The sequence below is a fragment of the Hyperoodon ampullatus genome (genome assembly GCF_949752795.1).
Source record: "Hyperoodon ampullatus genome assembly, chromosome: 18".
NCBI lineage: Eukaryota > Metazoa > Chordata > Mammalia > Artiodactyla > Ziphiidae > Hyperoodon > Hyperoodon ampullatus.
In genome coordinates, this window is record NC_136931.1 from 40,129,992 (window position 1) to 40,149,333 (window position 19,342).

A 19,342-nucleotide genomic window follows, 5' to 3' on the forward strand; every position below is an offset into this window, starting at 1 on the left:
TCTGGTTCATCTGATGCCAGAGTCCTTTCCCCAACCACAGTGCCCGCACCGCTTCCAACTCAACTTCCTCCTCTGCTCCTCCTCCCTCCCCGTCTTTTCAGATGTACTGAGCTGCAACCTGGCCCTTCTGTGAAGCCTCCTGACACCACCGTTTGCCCTGCTCCCCTAGCCAGTCCCTCCGAAGGCAGCACACAGTTACAGACACAATCACGCCTTTAAGCCATCAATCCTCTGATGTGTCCCTCTTCCTCATCTCAGTTAATAGCATCTACTCAGTTGCTCAAACCCCAACCTGCCCTGCCAACCTCGATCTGTCCTTTTCCTTACCAGCTCTCCCTGTGACGTGAGACCCATCAGCAAGTCTGAATCTACTTCTAACGTGATCTCTAATCCTTGCGCTTCTGGCCTCTTCACTGCGACTCCAGCCCAGGGCACCATCTCCGCTGAGAACCTTCCAGCTACTCTCCAGGATTCCCGTCTTGCCGCCCACGGCCCCCACACAGCAGCTAGAGCTTTGCACAGCCTCCCCTGGTTCCCGTGGCAGACTCTGTGCTTTGCCTCCCCGTGGCCTGGAAGTGGGTCTCAGCCTCAGCAGCATCCTCAGTGTGGCTTCCCACCCCCGCGCCATCCACCTGCCAGCGTCTGCCACTCCGTCACTCCCTCGGACTTGGCCCCCTGCTGTACTTTCCTCATGTCACTTTGTGGTGGACACAAGGTCTGACTCCCCAGTGGCCATTTCTGCTTCCTCTTCTTTTCCTGGCAATGGGATTCCAGTTTGGATCGGGTGACAACAAATTTGAGGGAGCACACTGGTTCTCCCCACTCCTGGAACTGGGGGGAACACAACTTATGCTTTTGTCCTGGACACAAATCTTGAGGGTCCGGGATAACGGTGGCCACTTCCCTTTCCACTGCCACGGATCAGTTTAGAAAGAGCACGGGCTACAGTTCTGGCCGAGGAGACGTGAGGGGCGTTCTGTTGGGCGCTGCTACAAGCTTTCCTCACTTTTAAAAAGGGGAACAAGGAAGGGAGGGAGCTGCTCTCTGCCCTGCACCCTACGAAGGTTTGGGTGCTCCGCGTACAAGAGGGGATTCTTGCTGCTGCTGCTGCAGCCGACTTGCAGACGCTGGCCACTGCTGGCAGGCCTTGACTTCACCGTGGAGCCACTGGCACCACCACGTGTCCTGAGAGCTTAAACCTACGCTGACTCCTCTGTTATTACGGCCAAAACCATATGCACTATAGATATCTAAACTCACCTTTTTGCTGCTTTATCACTCCTACCTTCCCGCTCCTAAAATGTAAGCTCTGTGAGGGGAGGGTCCTGTCCCTCCATCACTAGGTCCCCATCACGTGGACTGGGCATTGTCTGGCACAGCTACAGCAGGTGCTTGATAAATGCTGGCTGCATTCATGTATGAGGCTCCTCCAGGGCAGGGACTCAGTCACTGTGGCTTCTGGGAGCAGCAGGGGCTCAAAAGCCTTCGCTGGATCAACAGGCAGGGAAGCCAGAAGACAGCTGCTTTAGAAACCAATTTAATAATATATACAAGGAGAAACGTACAAAAACAACCTAACAAAGGAGATGCAACAGGGCTGGAGGTGCCCGTCCCAACTAGCTGCCCACGCAGAGGGCCGATGCCAGCCCCTAGCTCGCCCTCCTCCTCCTACAGTTGGAAGGGCTCCACGGGCCACCTTGCCCTGACGGTGGGATCCACGTGGTCCTGAAGCCGGTGCCACTTCATGTGGGCATTCCGACCCTTGATCTTGCCAAACACCCTGAGGAGGCACCAGAGGACACAGGGGTCAGAGCAGGGGGAGGCGGGTAGCCCTGAGGGGGGCACCCCAGAGGGCTGAGGGCAGGCGGTGTGGGAGCATCCAGGGAAAAGGCGGTACCTCTCACACTCCCGGCAGGGAAAGAAGCCCTGGCCCTTCCTGCTCCCCGGCAGCTCAGGGGTCCGCTTCGAGCCGGTGTTAGGGCTGGAGTTGGGGATGGTCTCACTCCTGTAACTCTCAGTAGTCCTCTGTAATTCGGGGGTTGGACGGTGGCTGGGTTTCCTCCGAGGGCTACGAGTGACCTGCAGAGTGGGCAGAGGTGATGAAAGGGTGCTGACCGCCCCGCCGCCCTTCTAAGGGAGAAGCAGGTGTCCAGAGCGTCCAGACGTCGCGGGGTGCACCCCCCCACCGCCACCCAGCTTGGATGGGCACCGGGCATCCAGATCCGTGCTGAACTCCTGAAGCCCTACCCCGAGACCCTCTACCTTTGCTTCTGTCCTGTCTGCTTCACCCAGCTCTCTCTTGACCCTCTTTTCTGGCACTGGGGCTCGGCCGCAGTCAAACTCCATCATTTTCTTCTGCATGTAGTAGAACTCGACACACTGGGCTACTGTTTTTGTCTGGACCTAGTGGAGGAAGACAGAAACCGGCTAAGGACAGTGCCTCAGGAGTAGCAGTGAGGATGGCCTTCACGCCCTAAATCCCCTCCCCATGGGGCCAGCCGCCACTTTTTGAAAGCCCTCCTGAAACGTCTCTCCCCTACGGCTTGGTATGCTCCTCTGCTACGGGGGAAAGAGAATCACAAAGTCCTCCTGGGGATGAAGGAGTTCAGAGAGAAGCCACCAGAGTCAACACCACGTAAGCTCTGCATGCTCTGAGCAACAAGGCTGGCCCAGGAAGGCTTCTCTCCAGGAAAACGCACACAAAGGTACACACGAGGACGCTCACTGTGACATCATGTGGAGCCACGTCTACAGACAGGGACTAATTAAAGCAGAGTGTCCTTACGTGGTGGATACCTCATAGCCTTATGCGACAGCTAGGCAGAGCCCTCCAAAAAACTGAAGAGGAAGGAATACTTCCCAACTCAGTCCGTAAGTTCAACATTTCTCTGATACCAAAGCCAGACAAAGATATTACAAGGAAACAAGGCTACAGACCAATGTCCCTCATGAACATAGATGAAAATTTTTAAACAAAACTTTAACGAACAGAATCCAACAATATATATATGTGTATATATATATATATATATATATATATATATATATATATATATATATGAAGGACAATATACCATGACTAAGTGGAGCTCATCCCAGAAACGTGAGGTTGGTTTAACAATCTAAAATCAATGTAATTCATCATATTATACTTAAAAAAGAGAAATCATATGAGCATCTTGATAGGTGCAGAAAAAGCATTTGATACAATCCAATGTCCATTCCTGATGTAAACTCTCAGCACAATAGGCATAGAAGGAACTTCTCTTCAACCTGAGAAATGATACCTACAAAATCCCTACAGCTAACGGTGGAGTGGTTTCCCCTCAAATATCATGAACAAGGCAAGGATTTCCACTCTCACCACTTCTACTCAATACTGTACTGGTGGTTCTAGAGTGCAAAAAGGCAAGAAAAAAAGTAAAGGCATCCAGGTTGGAAAGGAAGAAATAAAAGTGTCTTTATTTGCAGATGATATGACTGTCTATGTAGAAAATTCAGTGGAATCCACAAAGAAGTTACCAAAACTAGTAAGTTAGTTTGGCAACATTTCAGAACACAAGATCAATATAAAAATCAATTTTATTTCTATACATACTAGCAACAAACCATTGGAAACTGAAATAAAAAAGAACTCTATAACATCATAAAAAACACAAGTACTGGGCTTCCCTGGTGGCGCAGTGGTTGAGAGTCCGCCTGCCGATGCAAGGGACACGAGTTCGTGCAACGGTCCTGGAGGGATCCCACGTGCCATGGAGCGGCGGGGCCCGTGAGCCATGGCCGCTGGGCCTGCGCGTCCGGGGCCTGCGCGTCCGGAGCCTGTGCTCCGCGGCGGGAGAGGCCACAATGGTGAGAGGCCCGCATACCACAAAAAAAAAAACACAAAAACGAAACAGAAAAAAACCAAGCGCTTAGGAATAAATCTGACAAAAAGTATGCAACAACTGTACACTAAAAACTTCAAAACATTGCTGAAAAATTAAAGATTGAAATAGAGAGATATACCCTGTTCACGAGTCAGAAGACTCAATATTGTTAAGGTAACAACTCTCCCCAGTTGACCTATAGAGTCAAAAACAGTACCAATCAAGTTCCTAGCAGGAATATTTATTTTGAAATTGACAAGTTATTTCTAAAATTCATAGGGAATTAAAAAGGATCTAGAATATAAAAAATAACTTTGAAAAAGAAAAACAAAGTTGAAGGACTAACATTTTCTGATTTCAAGACTTAGAATAAAGCTACAGTAATAAAGACAGTACGGGAATAGCTTAATAAAAGACAAACAGATCAATGGAACAGAATACAGGGTCCAGAAGTAGATGCATATATATATGGCCAACTGATATTTAACAAAGGTACAAAAGCAACTGAGTGGAGAAAGTATGGTCTTTCCAACAAAAGGTATTGGAATAAACATCCATATGCAAAAATGAACTCACCTCGCACCCCATACAAAAATAAACTTAAAATGGATCATAAATCTAGAAATAAAACCTAAAACTATAAAACCTCCAGAAGAAAACATAGGGGAAAATCTTTGTGACTTTGGGTTAGGCAAAGATTTCTTAGATACAACACGAAAAGCACAGTCTAAAAAAGAGAAACTAGTAAGTTATGCTTAAGCAAAATTTAAAACTTTTCTTCAAAAGACACTGTTAGAAGACTGACAAATGGCATATTGGGAGAAAATATTTCCAAAGCATATATCTGGATAAAGGACTGCTGTTCAGAACAAAATAAGAACTCCTACAGCTCAATAAAACCACAGACACTCCAATAAAAACAGAGGCAAAAGATATGAACAGACAGCTCACCAGAGAAGGTGCACATATAGCAAAAAAAAAAAAAAGATGCTCAGCATCATTAGTCATTAGGAAAATGGAGTCAGATGCTACTGTACACTCATTAGAATGGCTAAAATTAAACAGACTTAGCATACCAAGTGTCAACGAGGGTGTGGAGCAACTGGACCTTTCATAACCTGCTGGTGGGAATGGGAAGTGGTATAGCCACTTTGGAAAACAGTTTGGCAGTTTCTTCAAAAGTTAAACATACATCTACTATAAGTTACCCTCATTCCCCTCCTAGGTATTTATAATCCCAAACCCGTGTCCGCAAAAAAAAAAAAAAAAACCCAGTACATGTCCGTACAAAGACTTGTATGTAAATGTGCAGAGCAGCTTTATCTGTAGTCATCAGTAACTGGAAAACACCAACAGGTGGATGATTAAATGAACGGTGGTCCGTCCACACAGTGGTATACTCCTCAACAGTAAAGGGTGAAGTATGGGTACACACGACAACATAGATGAATCTCAAAATCATTAGGTTGAGTGTAAGAGGCCAGATAAAGCAGATCACATGCTGTATGATTGTTCCATTTATATAAACTTCTAGAAAATGCAAACTAATGTAGAGTGACAGAAAGTAGACAAGACTTGACTAGGGACCTGGGTGGCAGGAAGGAAGGGTTGCAAAGGGGCAGGAGGGAACTTTGGGGGGTGACAGATATTCTCATTATCTTGATCATGGTGGTGGTCTTACAAGTGTATAAATATGTCAAAAACATTAAATCTTACACTTTGATTATGTGCAATTTTGCATACATCAAGTTAAAAAAAGAGCAAAATAATCAGCAGGATATTAAGTATATGATGTCATCCTTTTTTGAGAAAGTGCATATAGGTGTGTAAAATCCGTAAGGGCAGTAAATACCTGTCAGGTTATCAGTCAGAAGTAGGATTGTGGGGAGGGGCCTGGAGGGCTTTATTTTGAACATGGGATTCATTTCTGTACCGTTTGAGGTTGTTCGAAGCAATGGCAATTTAGTTGTCAACTGTTCACAGCATGAGCAGAGTATCGCCCCTGACACGCCCTGCAGTTCTAGCGCCTCGGCCGTGTGAAGGAGCCTTGTCTACACCAGCCTGCCATGTTCGCCTTACCATCTTGTGTATCAAGTAGAAGTCCTTCTTGTAGGCACAGAACGCCTTCTTAAAGAGCCTCTTCTCCATGGAGGTCCAGATGTCCGAACCTATTGGAGAAACAGCCAAGAGGAGGAAGAATGTTTCTCCTTCTGGGACCACAGCCACGGCTGAAGTGCAGACTCCCCTCCTTTTTCAGGCCACCGAGCGCCAATTATATGCCAAGATTTCTGCTAAGCCCCTTACTTGCTTTATCTCACACAATCCTCACAAAAACCTTAGCAGGTAGGGGCTATTACCATCCCCACTTAACAGGTGCAGCAACTTGAGGCTTCCTCTGGTTAAGAGACTTGCCAAGGGCAGCCGTGGGCCCCTGCTTGCCTGACTCCAAGGCTGGAGTGCTCAACTGGGAAACCTGAGCCCACCCCAACCTGGCACCCCCCTTCTGGCCAGGAAGAGCCCACGAGGGGACCAGTGGAAAGGGGAAGGTTGGATCCAACTAGAGAACAGCACCCACTGAGTCCCCCAGAGAGGACGGGCCCTTCTGGGGGGGCAGGTGTAGGCCCCAAGAGAACTCCGGGAGGCACGTGCAGAGCTTGACATGGAAACTGACTGGCTCGCAGGGGCCTCAGCCAGGCCAAAACCAGGCGGGCAGCCACGCTCGTTACCTGTGTAGTGATAGTTGGCGAGAGGGTGAGTCCATGGCTTCTGGGGTCCTCTCAGTAAGAGGGTCTCCAGGGCAACCTGGAACGAGAGGAGTGGTGGGCAACTCTCTGAGGGAGGGAAGGTGAGGTAAAGGCCGGCCTTGGTTCTTTCATTAATTCAGAAAATATGTGCAGCCCTCCCTAAAGCCACCCCTACCCCAGGGCGACTCAAAGTGTGGTCGGTCTGTGGACTGGCCACCAGCTGTCAACCACTTGGGACACATTGCCTACAGCACTAAGCAGACTGTTGAGTGCAGCTGACGTTACCTTTTTCATAGCGAGATTTACTTGATGACGAAACAGTGTGTGGACTTATTCTGGCACAAGCTCCTTATTTCTTCAGGGAGCAGCATTTGGAGTGGCACTGCCCCCGCCCTAACCCATGTTATGGTCCTCATAGCACTAATCATTATCTATCACTTTTAAAAAATGTATTTCATGTGCTCACTCTCCTAAAATGTAAGCCCTGCAAAGAGAGGGCATTTGTCTTGCTCAACAGCGTAACCCCGGTCAGGACTAGCTATGCAGTTTGCAGGACCCAGCGCAAAATGGAAACACGGGGCCCTGTGCTCAGAAACTATTAAGAATTTCAAGATGGTGGCAGCAGAGCATTACACCAAGAATGGGCCCCTGAGCTGGCCCCAGCCTGATACCATGACAGCACCAGGTATCAGGAGGACCCAGTAAATGTGTGCTGATTACTCTGCTGAGCACCCACCACGTGCCAGCCACTGCCTCTCAGCTTGAGAGAAAGCACCATGTAGCCCTGACTCTAGGGTCTCCAACTCGGGTGACGTGACTTCTTCTCCCACTACACACAGTTGGACTTCTTCATTTTGTAAACTTCAGGATTGTGAGGAGGGTCCTTGGAGGAGGCAGAGGCATTTCTGTTGCATCAGAGGTTTTCATACACCATTTTTAATCAAAAAGTGAATGTTCAGTAAATAAACCAGATTAATGCAGGCCCTGAGTTGGTTCTGCTAGGCACCGCCTCCCCAGTGCCGCGCTGAGATGAGATAACGCTGGAGGAACCCTGGTGCTCTGCTGTCACCCCAGATAAATAACTGATTGAGCCCGTATGTGTGCATTTCCCCTACGTTCAAAAGGGCACCACCAGTCCCAAAGCGACCAGGGAGAAGGGTGGGTGGCCAGCCTTTGGTTCTCGTGAGCTGCAAAGCCCCAAGTAGAAGGCACGTGTCTTGCGCCTAGAGCCCCTGGCCCTAAGAGAGCAGGGAGCTTCCCACAGCTCCTCTGAGCCCACCCTCGCCTGCACCTCACCTGGATGTTGCCCTGGGCTTCATGCAGACAGTGCAGAGCGAGCTCCAGGTTGGTGCCCCCGCCCGGCATCACGCTGGAGCAGGCCACGTTGAAGAGCTCAGTCACTGTTTCCAGCAGGCAGCCCGGCAGAGGGAAGGAGAGGAGACACAGAGGGTCAGCAAGTGCCAGAGAGGAAACCTCCCCAAAAGCACAGATGGGGCGGGGGGCTCCTGTCACCATCTCCACCATCTCTCTGCTAAAAGCAGGCTGAGGGAAGGGAGGGACAAGGAGGATGGGCAGAAACCCTGCTCCTGGCACCTGCTCTGGATGGCCTGCCCAGCTACTGGGTGAGAGGAGAGGTGGGGCAAGGGACTGCAGCACAGCAAAGCAGTCCTGCGCTAAAGGCCATCTCTGCCCACCCCACCCCCGCCTGGGGATCACTGCTTTCTGCTCAAGGTGAGACCTGGGAGGAGAAAACCCTTGGGGATGGAGGAGGGCCCTCGGGAACCTGGCCCCAAAGTCTCAGCCACCTCTATCCTGTGTTTTCGGGTTGGTCATCACATCTCCCCATGGCTTCCAGACCAGAGTAGCTACATGCTCGTCACTTCCAGCCAGTGATCTGTCCTGGAGCTCTGGGATCTCAGCCTGAAACTGGCTTCCTATGTTGATGTGTCTGAAATGAGGCCACACACACGGACATAAAGACATATGTGTGTGACCAAGATGGGAAATACAAGAGAGATGTGCGGTGAGCCCAGCTCAGCAGGGAGGTGGAACCCACCTTTTGGCCATCTCTCAGACACAGGGAGTGCTCATCAGCCCAGTAGACACGCGCAGGTATTCCAGAGACCTCTTGAGGGATACTTCCTTCCTTCCTCCAATTTGCTTTATCGCCAGATTTCTGGCTTCAGGCGTTTGGGGTCTAGGACAGGGGAGGTATGTTCTGATACCTGGCATTCTTCTGTATCCAAGGTAACATCCAAGCTACAAAACAGTATCTCATTGTGCCATCATCAATTCTTTCTAGAACCCCATGGTGCTGGGCATTCTGTCCCCAGAGATCCAACTATGGTATGTCTGGACAGAAGGAATTTTGGGGAAACGCCTGGAAAAATCCACCACTTCTCTCCTAGGGAGGCTCTGGATCTAGACCTGACTTTCCCGTGATGAAGGCTCCCTTGGGAAAAACCGACACTGGAATGCAAGGAGGGTAAAAGCATCCCCACATTGCAAGGACCCTCAGGTTCTAAGTCTGTTCCAACTCACGGTTCAGTGCTGATCTTGCTGTTGTCCTTCACCACATAGATACCAAAAGAGCCGTCTATGTGATCTGGAAAACACTCAAAGAAGAGCCTCAAGAAGACTGGCTACAACTGACCCATGAGGCCCTTTCTGCCTGCCTTTCTAGAGCAGCTAAAAGCAGGCTCTTCAAGATTGCATGGTATACACACACTACTGTATATAAAATAGATCATCAACGAGGACCTACTGTATAGCACAGGGAACTATACTCAATGCTCTGTAATAACCTATATGGGAAAAGAATCTAAAAAAGAATAGATATGTGAATATGTATAACAAAGTCACATTGCTGTACACCTGAAAATAACACATTGTAAATCAACTCTAATCCAATGTAAAATTGAAAATTACAAAAAAAAAAGATTGCATGGTATGGAGTTTCCTCAAAAATTAAAAGTAGAACTACCATATCATGCAGCAAACCCACTTCTGGGTATTCATCCAAAAGAACTGCACTCAAGACCTCAAAAAGATATCTGAACTCCCATGTTCACTCCAGCACTATTCATAAGAGCCAAGATGTGGAAACAACCTAAATGTCCACTGACAGATGAGCACATAAAGGAAATGTGACATAAACATACAATGAAATACCATTTAGCCTTAAAAGGAAATTCTGCAATATGCAACAACATGGATGACCATTGAGGACATTATACTAAGTGACATAAGCCAGTCACAGAAAGAGAAATACGGCATGACTCCACTTATATAACGTACCTAAAGTAGTTGAATTCATATTGATAGAATCAAAGAGTGGAATAGGGGTTACCAGGGGTTGGGGGAGTGGGAAAGGGGAGGTTACTAATCAATGGGCATAAAGTTTCAATGAATCAAGCTCTAGAAATCTGCTGTATAACATTGTACCTATAGTCAACAATACTGTAATGCACACTTAAATCTTTGTTAAAAGAACAGATCACAGATCAACTGTTCACATCACAATAAAATAAAATAAAAAGATTGCATGGAATGGAAAAGGAATCTATGAACTTCCGGGTAGGATGGCGGAAGAGTAAGACGCAGAGATCACCTTCCTCCCCACAGATACACCAGAAATACAGCTACACGTGGAACAACTCCTACAGAACACCTACTGAACGCTGGCAGAAGACCCCAGACCTCCCAAAAGGCTCGCCCCGCACTCCGTGCCCCTCCCTCCCGCCCGGCCTCAGTGAGCCAGAGTCCCCGAAGAGGCTGCTCCTTTAACCCTGTCCTGTCCGAGCGAAGAACAGACGCCCTCCGGAGACCTACACGCAGAGGCGGGGCCAAATCCAAAGCTGAGACCCAGGAGCTGTGAGAACAAAGAAGAGAAAGGGAAACCTCTCCCAGCAGCCTCAGAAGCAGCAGATTAAAGCTCCACAATCAACTTGATGTACCCTGTATCTGTGGAGTACATGAATAGACAACAAATCATCCCAAATTGAAGAGTCAGGAGTCAGTGCTGTTCCTCTGAGGTGGGAGAGCCAACTTCAGGACACTGGTCCACAAGAGACCTCCCAGCTCCACATAATATCAAACGGCGAAAATCTTCCAGAGATCTCCATCTCAACACCAGCACCCAGCTTCACTCAACGACCAGCAAGCTACAGTGCTGGACACCCTATGCCAAACAACTAGCAAGACAGGAACACAACGCCACCCATTAGCAGAGAGGTGGCCTAAAATCACAAAAAGTCCGCAGACACCCCAAAACACACCACCAGACGTGGACCTGCCCACCAGAAAGACAAGATCCCCCCCGCCAGCCTCATCCACCAGAACACAGGCACTAGTCCCCTCCACCAGGAAGCCTACACAACCCACTAAACCAACCTCAGCCACTGGGGACAGACACCAAAAACAACGGGAACTACGAACCTGCAGCCTGCAAAAAGGAGACCCCAAACACAGTAACATAAGCAAAATGAGAAGACAGAAAAACACACAGCAGGAGAAGGAGCAAGATAAAAACCCACCAGACCTAACAAATGAAGAGGTAATAGGCAGTCTACCTGAAAAAGAATTCAGAATAATGATGGTAAAGATGATCCAAGATTCTATTTCCAAGATCCAAAATCTTGGAAATAGAATAGACAAAATGCAAGAAACTGTTAACAAGGACCTACAAGAACTAAAGATGAATCAAGCATCGATTAAAAACACAATAAATGAAATAAAAAATACTCTAGATGGGATCAATAGCAGAATAACTGAGGCAGAAGAACGGATAAGTGAGGTGGAAGATAAAATAGTGGAAATAACTGCTGCAGAGCAAAATAAAGAAAAAAGAATGAAAAGAACAGAGGAAAGTCTCAGAGACCTCTGGGACAACATGAAACGCACCAACATTCGAATTATAGGGGTTCCAGAAGAAGAAGAGAAAAAGAAAGGGACTGAGAAAATATTTGAAGAGATTATAGTTGAAAACTTCCCTAATATGGGAAAGGAAATAGTTAATCAAGTCCAGGAGGCACAGAGAGTCCCATACAGAATAAATCCAAGGAGAAATACGCCAAGACACATATTAATCAAACTGTCAAAAATTAAACACAAAGAAATCATATGGAAAGCAGCAAGGCAAAAACAACAAATAACACACAAGGGAAGCCCCATCAGGATAACAGCTGATCTCTCAGCAGAAACTCTACAAGCCAGAAGGGAGTGGCAGGACATAATTAAAGTGATGAAGGAGAAAAACCTGCAACCAAGATTACTCTACCCAGCAAGGATCTCATTCAGATTTGATGGAGAAATTAAAACGTTTACAGACAAGCAAAAGCTGAGAGAGTTCAGCACCACCAAACCAGCTTTACAACAAATGCTAAAGGAACTTCTCTAGGCAAGAAACACAACAGAAGGAAAAGACCTACAATAACGAACCCAAAACAATTAAGAAAATGGGAATAGGAACATACATATCGATAATTACCTTAAATGTAAATGGACTAAATGCTCCCACCAAAAGACACAGATTGGCTGAATGGATACAAAAACAAGACCCATATATATGCTGTCTACAAGAGACCCACTTCAGACCTAGAGACACATACAGACTGAAAGTAAGGGGATGGAAAAAGATATTCTATGCAAATGGAAACCAAAAGAAAGCTGGAGTAGCAATTCCCATATCAGACAAAACAGACTTTAAAATAAAGACTACTAGAAGAGACAAAGAAGGACACTACATAATGATCAAGGGATCGATCCAAGAAGAAGATATAACAATTGTAAATATTTATGCACCCAACATAGGAGCACCTCAATACATAAGGCAAATACTAACAGCCATAAAAGGAGAAATCGACAGTAACACAATCATAGTAGGGGACTTTAATACCCCACTTTCACCAATGGACAGATCATCCAAAATGAAAATAAATAAGGAAACACAAGCTTTAAATGATACATTAAACAAGATGGACTTAATTGATAGGTATAGGACATTCCATCCAAAAACAACAGAATACACATTTTTCTCAAGTGCTCATGGAACATTCTCCAGGATAGATCATATCTTGGGTCACAAATCAAGCCTTGGTAAATTTAAGAAAATTGAAATTGTATCAAGTATCTTTTCCGACCACAATGCTATGAGACTAGATGTCAATTACAGGAAAAGAGCTGTAAAAAATACAAACACATGGAGGCTAAACAATACACTACTTAATAACGAAGTGATCACTGAAGAAATCAAAGAGGAAATTAAAAAATACCTAGAAACAAATGACAATGGAGACACGACGACCCAAAACCTATGGGATGCAGCAAAAGCAGTTCTAAGAGGGAAGTTTATAGCAATACAATCCCACCTTAAGAAACAGGAAACATCTCGAAGAAACAACCTAACCTTGCACCGAAAGCAATTAGAGAAAGAAGAACAAAAACATCCCAAAGTTAGCAGAAGGAAAGAAATCATAAAAATCAGATCAGAAATAAATGAAAAAGAAATGAAGGAAACGATAGCAAAGATCAATAAAACTAAAAGCTGGTTCTTTGAGAAGATAAACAAAATTGAGAAACCAGTAGCCAGACTCATCAAGAAAAAAAGGGAGAAGACTCAAATCAATAGAATTAGAAATGAAAAAGGAGAAGGAACAACTGACACTGCAGAAATACAAAAGATCATGAGAGATTTCTATAAGCAACTCTATGCCAATAAAATGGACAACCTGGAAGAAATGGACAAATTCTTAGAAATGCACAACCTGCCAAGACTGAATCAGGAAGAAATAGAAAATATGAACAGACCAATCACTAGCACTGAAATAGAAACTGTGATTAAAAATCTTCCAACAGGGCTTCCCTGGTGGCGCAGTGGTTGAGAGTCCGCCTGCCGATACAGGGGACGCGGGTTCATGCCCCGGTCCGGGAAGATCCCACATGCCGTGGAGCGGCTGGGCCCTTGAGCCATGGCCGCTGAGCCTGCGCGTCCGGAGCCTGTGCTCCACAACGGGAAAAGCCACAACAGTGAGAGGCCCGTGGACCGCAAAAAAAAAAAAAAAAAAATCTTCCAACAAACAAAAGCCCAGGACCAGATGGCTTCACAGGCAAATTCTATCAAGCATTTAGAGAAGAGCTAACACCTAGCCTTCTCAAACTCTTCCAAAATAGAGCAGAGGGAGGAACACTCCCAAACTCATTCTACGAGGCCACCATCACCTTGATACCAAAACCAGACAAAGATGTCACAAAGAAAGAAAACTACAGGCCAATATCACTGATGAACATAGATGCAAAAATCCTCAACAAAATACTAGCAAACAGAATCCGACAGCACATTAAAAGGATCATACACCATGATCAAGTGGGGTTTATTCCAGGAATGCAAGGATTCTTCAATATACGCAAATCAATCAACGTGATACACCATATTAACAAATTGAAGGAGAAAAACCATATGATCATCTCAATAGATGCAGAGAAAGCTTTCGACAAAATTCAACACCCATTTATGATAAAAACCCTGCAGAAAGTAGGCATAGAGGGAACTTTCCTCAACATAATAAAGGCCATATATGACAAACCCACAGCCAGCATCGTCCTCAATGGTGAAAAACTGAAACCATTTCCACTAAGATCAGGAACAAGACAAGGTTGCCCACTCTCACCACTCTTATTCAACACAGTTTTGGAAGTGTTAGCCACAGCAATCAGAGAAGAAAAGGAAATAAAAGGAATCCAAATCGGAAAAGAAGAAGTAAAGCTGTCACTGTTTGCAGATGACATGGTACTATACATAGAGAATCCTAAAGATGCTACCAGAAAACTACTAGAGCTCATCAATGAATTTGGTAAAGTTGCAGGATACAAAATTAATGCACAGAAATCTCTAGCATTCCTATATACTAATGATGAAAAATCTGAAAGTGAAATCAAGGAAACACTCCCATTTACCATTGCAACAAAAAGAATAAAATATCTAGGAATAAACCTACCTGAGGAGACAAAAGACCTGTATGCAGAAAATTATAAGACACTGATGAAAGAAATTAAAGATGATACAAATAGATGGAGAGATGTACCATGCTCTTGGATTGGAAGAATCAACATTGTGAAAATGACTCTACTACCCAAAGCAATCTACAGAGTCAATGCAATCCCTATCAAACTACCACTGGCATTTTTCACAGAACTAGAACAAAAAATTTCACAATTTGTATGGAAACACAAAAGACCCCGAATAGCCAAAGCAATCTTGAGAACGAAAAATGGAGCTGGAGGAATCAGGCTCCCTGACTTCAGACTATACTACAAAGCTACAGTAATCAAGACAGTATGGTACTGGCACAAAAACAGAAAGATAGATCAATGGAACAGGATAGAAAGCCCAGAGATAAACCCATGCACATATGGTCACCTTATCTTTGATAAAGGAGGCAGGAATGTACAGTGGAGAAAGGACAGTCTCTTCAATAAGTGGTGCTGGGAAAACTGGACAGGGACATGTAAAAGTATGAGATTAGATCACTCCCTAACACCATACACAAAAATAAGCTCCAAATGGATTAAAGAGCTAAATGTAAGGCCAGACACTATCAAACTCTTAGAGGAAAACATAGGCAGAACACTCTATGACATAAATCACAGCAAGATCCTTTTGGACCCACCTCCTAGAGAAATGGAAATAAAGACAAAAATAAACACATGGGACCTAATGAAACTTCAAAGCCTTTGCACAGCAAAGGAAACCATAAACAAGACCAAAAGACAACCCTCAGAATGGGAGAAAATATTTGCAAATGAAGCAACTGACAAAGGATTAATCTCCAAAATTTATAAGCAGCTCATGCAGCTCAATAACAAAAAAACAAACAACCCAATCCAAAAATGGGCAGAAGACCTAAATAGACATTTCTCCACAGAAGATATACAGACTGCCAACAAACACATGAAAGGATGCTCAACATCTTTACTCATTAGAGAAATGCAAATCAAAACTACAATGAGATATCATCTCACACCAGTCAGAATGGCCATCATCAAAAAATCTAGAAACAATAAATGCTGGAGAGGGTGTGGAAAAAAGGGAACACTCTTGCACTGCTGGTGGGAATGTGAATTGGTACAGCCACTATGGAGAACGGTATGGAGGTTCCTTAAAAAACTACAAATAGAACTACCATATGACCCAGCAATCCCACTACTGGGCATATACCCTGACAAAACCATAATTCAAAAAGAGACATGTACCAAAATGTTCATAGCAGCCCTATTTACAATAGCCCGGAGATGGAAACAACCTAAGTGTCCATCATCGGATGAATGGGTAAAGAAGATGTGGCACATATATACAATGGAATATTACTCAGCCATAAAAAGAAATGAAATTGAGCTATTTGTAATGAGGTGGATGGACCTAGAGTCTGTCATACAGAGAGAAGTAAGTCAGAAAGAGAAAGACAAATACTGTATGCTGACACATATATATGGAATTTAAGAAAAAAAAATGTCATGAAGAACATAGGGGTAAGACAGGAATAAAGACACAGACCTACTAGAGAATGGACTTGAGGATATGGGGAGGGGGAACGGTAAGCTGTGACAAAGTGAAAGAGCGGCATGGACATATATACACTACCTAACGTAAGGTAGATAGCTAGTGGGAAGCAGCCGCATAGCACAGGGAGATCAGCTCGGTGCTTTGTGACCGCCTGGAGGGGTGGGATAGGGAGGGTGGGAGGGAGACGCAAAAGGGAGGGGATATGGGAACATATGTATATGTATAACTGATTAAATTTGTTATAAAGGAAAAAAAATACTATTTTATAGATGTGCAGTTTCTTGTATGCTAGTTATATCTCAATAAATCTGTTAAAATATCTGCATTAAAAAAAAAGATTGCATGGAAGGGGGATAAGACTTCTGAAAAAGTAGAGTAAGGAACTCGGCAAAACAACAAATTTACTGATAAAAATCATTAAAAAAAAAAAAAAGAACAGTTAGCCAAAGTCTATGCAAGTTGTCCTAAAGGCATACAGCATTTTAAGAAATACTCATTCAAGAAAATCTACTAAATCTTGGGAAGAACAGTGAGAGTCTGTGGCACTGGAGCCATGGCCCACTCCCTTACCCACCTTTACCCACCTAGCCCCCAGCTCTTTGTAACGGAAGCTCTACCCAGGTAGGTGCACCCAAGGAGATGGGGGCTTCTTCTTCCCCTGGCTCTCATGCTTAAAGAATTAAAGTAAGATAAAATAAAAATTTCTCATCAAAGAGAAAATGCCATGAAGAGATGGAAATTATTTTTTTAAAAAGAAACAAATGTGGATTTCCCTGGCGGTCCAGTGGTTAAGACTCCACGCCTCCACTGCAGGGGGCATGGGTTTGATCCCTAGTCGAGGAACTAAGATCCTGCATGCTGTGCGATGTAGTCAAAAAAGAAAAAAAAGAAGAACCAAATGGAAATAATTCAGGGGTTAAAAAAGTACAATAACCAAAATAAGGCTCAACAGTAGATCTGAGCTGGCAGAAGAAACGATCAGCAAACCTGAAGATAGAACAATGGAGACTATGAAATCTGAAGAACAGAGAGAAAAAAAATGTAGGAAAGTGAAGAGAGCCTCAGAGAAATGTGAGATGTCATTAAATGTAACAATATATATGTAGTGGGAGTACCAGAAAGAGGGGAGAAAGAGACAGAATATTTAAAGTATTAATGGCTGAAAATTTCCCAAAGTTGATGAAAAACAATATGTATATCCAGCGAACTCTATAAACTCCAAGAAAGATTAACACAAAGAGATCTACATCCAGACATAACATAGGCAAAATCTGGAAAGCAAAAATAATGATATGATCTTGAAAGCAAAAAGGGAAAAACAATTTGTTACATACAAGGGCACTACAGTAAAATTAACAGCTAACTTCTTAACAGAAACGATGTAGGTTACAAGGCAATGGGATAATATATTCAAATTACTGAAAGTAAAAGAGTGTCAACCAAGTATCTTATATTCAGCAAATTATCTTGCAAAAATGAAGGTAAAATAAAGACATTCCCAGATAAATACAAACTGAGAATACCTGTTGCTGGCAGACCTGTCTTACAAGAAATATTAAAGGTGAAATATTATTCAGCCCGCAAAATGGAACAAAGTACTGATACATACTGCAACGTGGATGAAACCTAAAAACATCATGCTAACTAAAAGAAGGCATTCATAAAGGACCACATACTGTATGATTCCACTCATAGGAAATATGCAGAATAGCCACATCGATAGAGACAAAGTAGATTAGTCATTACCCATGGCTGGGGATGGGGAGGATGGAAAGGAGGGACTGCTAATAAGTACAGGGCTTCTTTTGGGGATGATGAAAATTTCTGAAAACTGATGGTAGTGATGGTTGCTCAGCTCTGTGAATATACTAAAAACCATTGAATTCTATACTTTAAAGGGATGAATTGTATGGTATGTGAATTATATATCCCTAATAAAAATAAATAGTAAAGAAAGTCCTTCAGATTGAAAGCAAATGACATCAGATGGTAACTTGAATCCAAACCAAAAAAAAAAAAAACAGCGAAGCGCTAGTAAATATGGGTAACTATAAAAATCAGTATGATTACATATTTCTTTTCTTTTCTTAAGTGCCTTAAAAAATAACTGCATAAAACAATATGTATTGTGGGCCTCTAACATATAGAAATATAATATATGTGACAGTAACTGCACAAGGAGCACAGCTGCATTGGAGTAAAGGAATATCACCTCAGACAGTAACTCAAATCCACAAGAATAAATGAAGAGATCAGAAATGGTAAATAAGAAGGTTAATATAACAACCTCTATAAATCATGCTTGCTTTCCTTTATTCTCTCAGTGTTTTTACACGAAATAAAAGTATATAAAGCAATAAACATGACCAGTAAGGTATTACTGGGTCTCTCACATATAATAGCAAAAGAGTTAGAAGGAAGAGAGCTAGATAGGAGCAGTCTTTCTACATTTCATTGTTAGTGAGTTATTACACATCCTAACAGATTCTGATAAGACATATATTTTAGGTCCTAGAGCAACCACTAAGAAATGACTAAGAAAAAGTGAAAAATTAACAGAATTAAAATGTTACACTAGAAAATACTCTCTTAATACAAAAGAAAGCAGGAAAGGAGGAACAGAGGGAGAAAAAGACATGTAACATATCGAAAATAGAAAGCAAAATGGCAGATGTAAATCCAACCATATCAATATAACATTAAACAAGAATGGATTAAACAAACCAAGCCAAAAGGCAGAGATTCTAAGACTGGATAAAAAAACACATGATCCAACTAATGGTGTCTAGAGGTAACATGCTTTATTTTCAAAGACACAAATAGGCTGAAAGTAAAAGAAGAGAAAAATATATACCAAGAAAACAACAACCAAAAAAGAGAATGGAATGACTATACTAATGTCAGGCACATTAGACTTTAAAACAAAAAAATATTACCAGAGATAATGATAAAATTATTGTAGTAATGACAAATGAAGTCACAATCACATCCTAATGGTAAAAGGTCAAGCCGTGAGGAAGATGTGACAATTACAAACATATACACACCTAAAAACAGAACCCCAAAATACACCAAGCAACAAACGACAGAACTGAAGGATGAAATAAACCATTAAAAAATAACAGTTGGAGATTTCAATACTTTCAACAGTGGATAGGGCAGCTAGGCAG

The 19,342-nt window shown here is 43.7% G+C and overlaps 1 pseudogene across 1 annotated transcript in view; it reads right to left on the minus strand.

The window, feature by feature from the left end:
• Window positions 1-1,668: 1,668 nt before the first annotated feature.
• The window catches only part of LOC307067115 (zinc finger protein 541-like), a 32,030-nt pseudogene continuing 14,356 nt past the window's right edge, over window positions 1,669-19,342 (minus strand). Inside the window, exons 8-15 of the transcript in view lie at window positions 9,155-9,218; window positions 8,419-8,561; window positions 7,910-8,013; window positions 6,596-6,671; window positions 5,949-6,037; window positions 2,263-2,403; window positions 1,898-2,079; window positions 1,669-1,780 (exon numbers count right to left, since the gene is read on the minus strand). The product of the transcript in view is annotated as a zinc finger protein 541-like (transcript). The remainder of the gene's footprint in view (window positions 1,781-1,897; window positions 2,080-2,262; window positions 2,404-5,948; window positions 6,038-6,595; window positions 6,672-7,909; window positions 8,014-8,418; window positions 8,562-9,154; window positions 9,219-19,342) is intronic.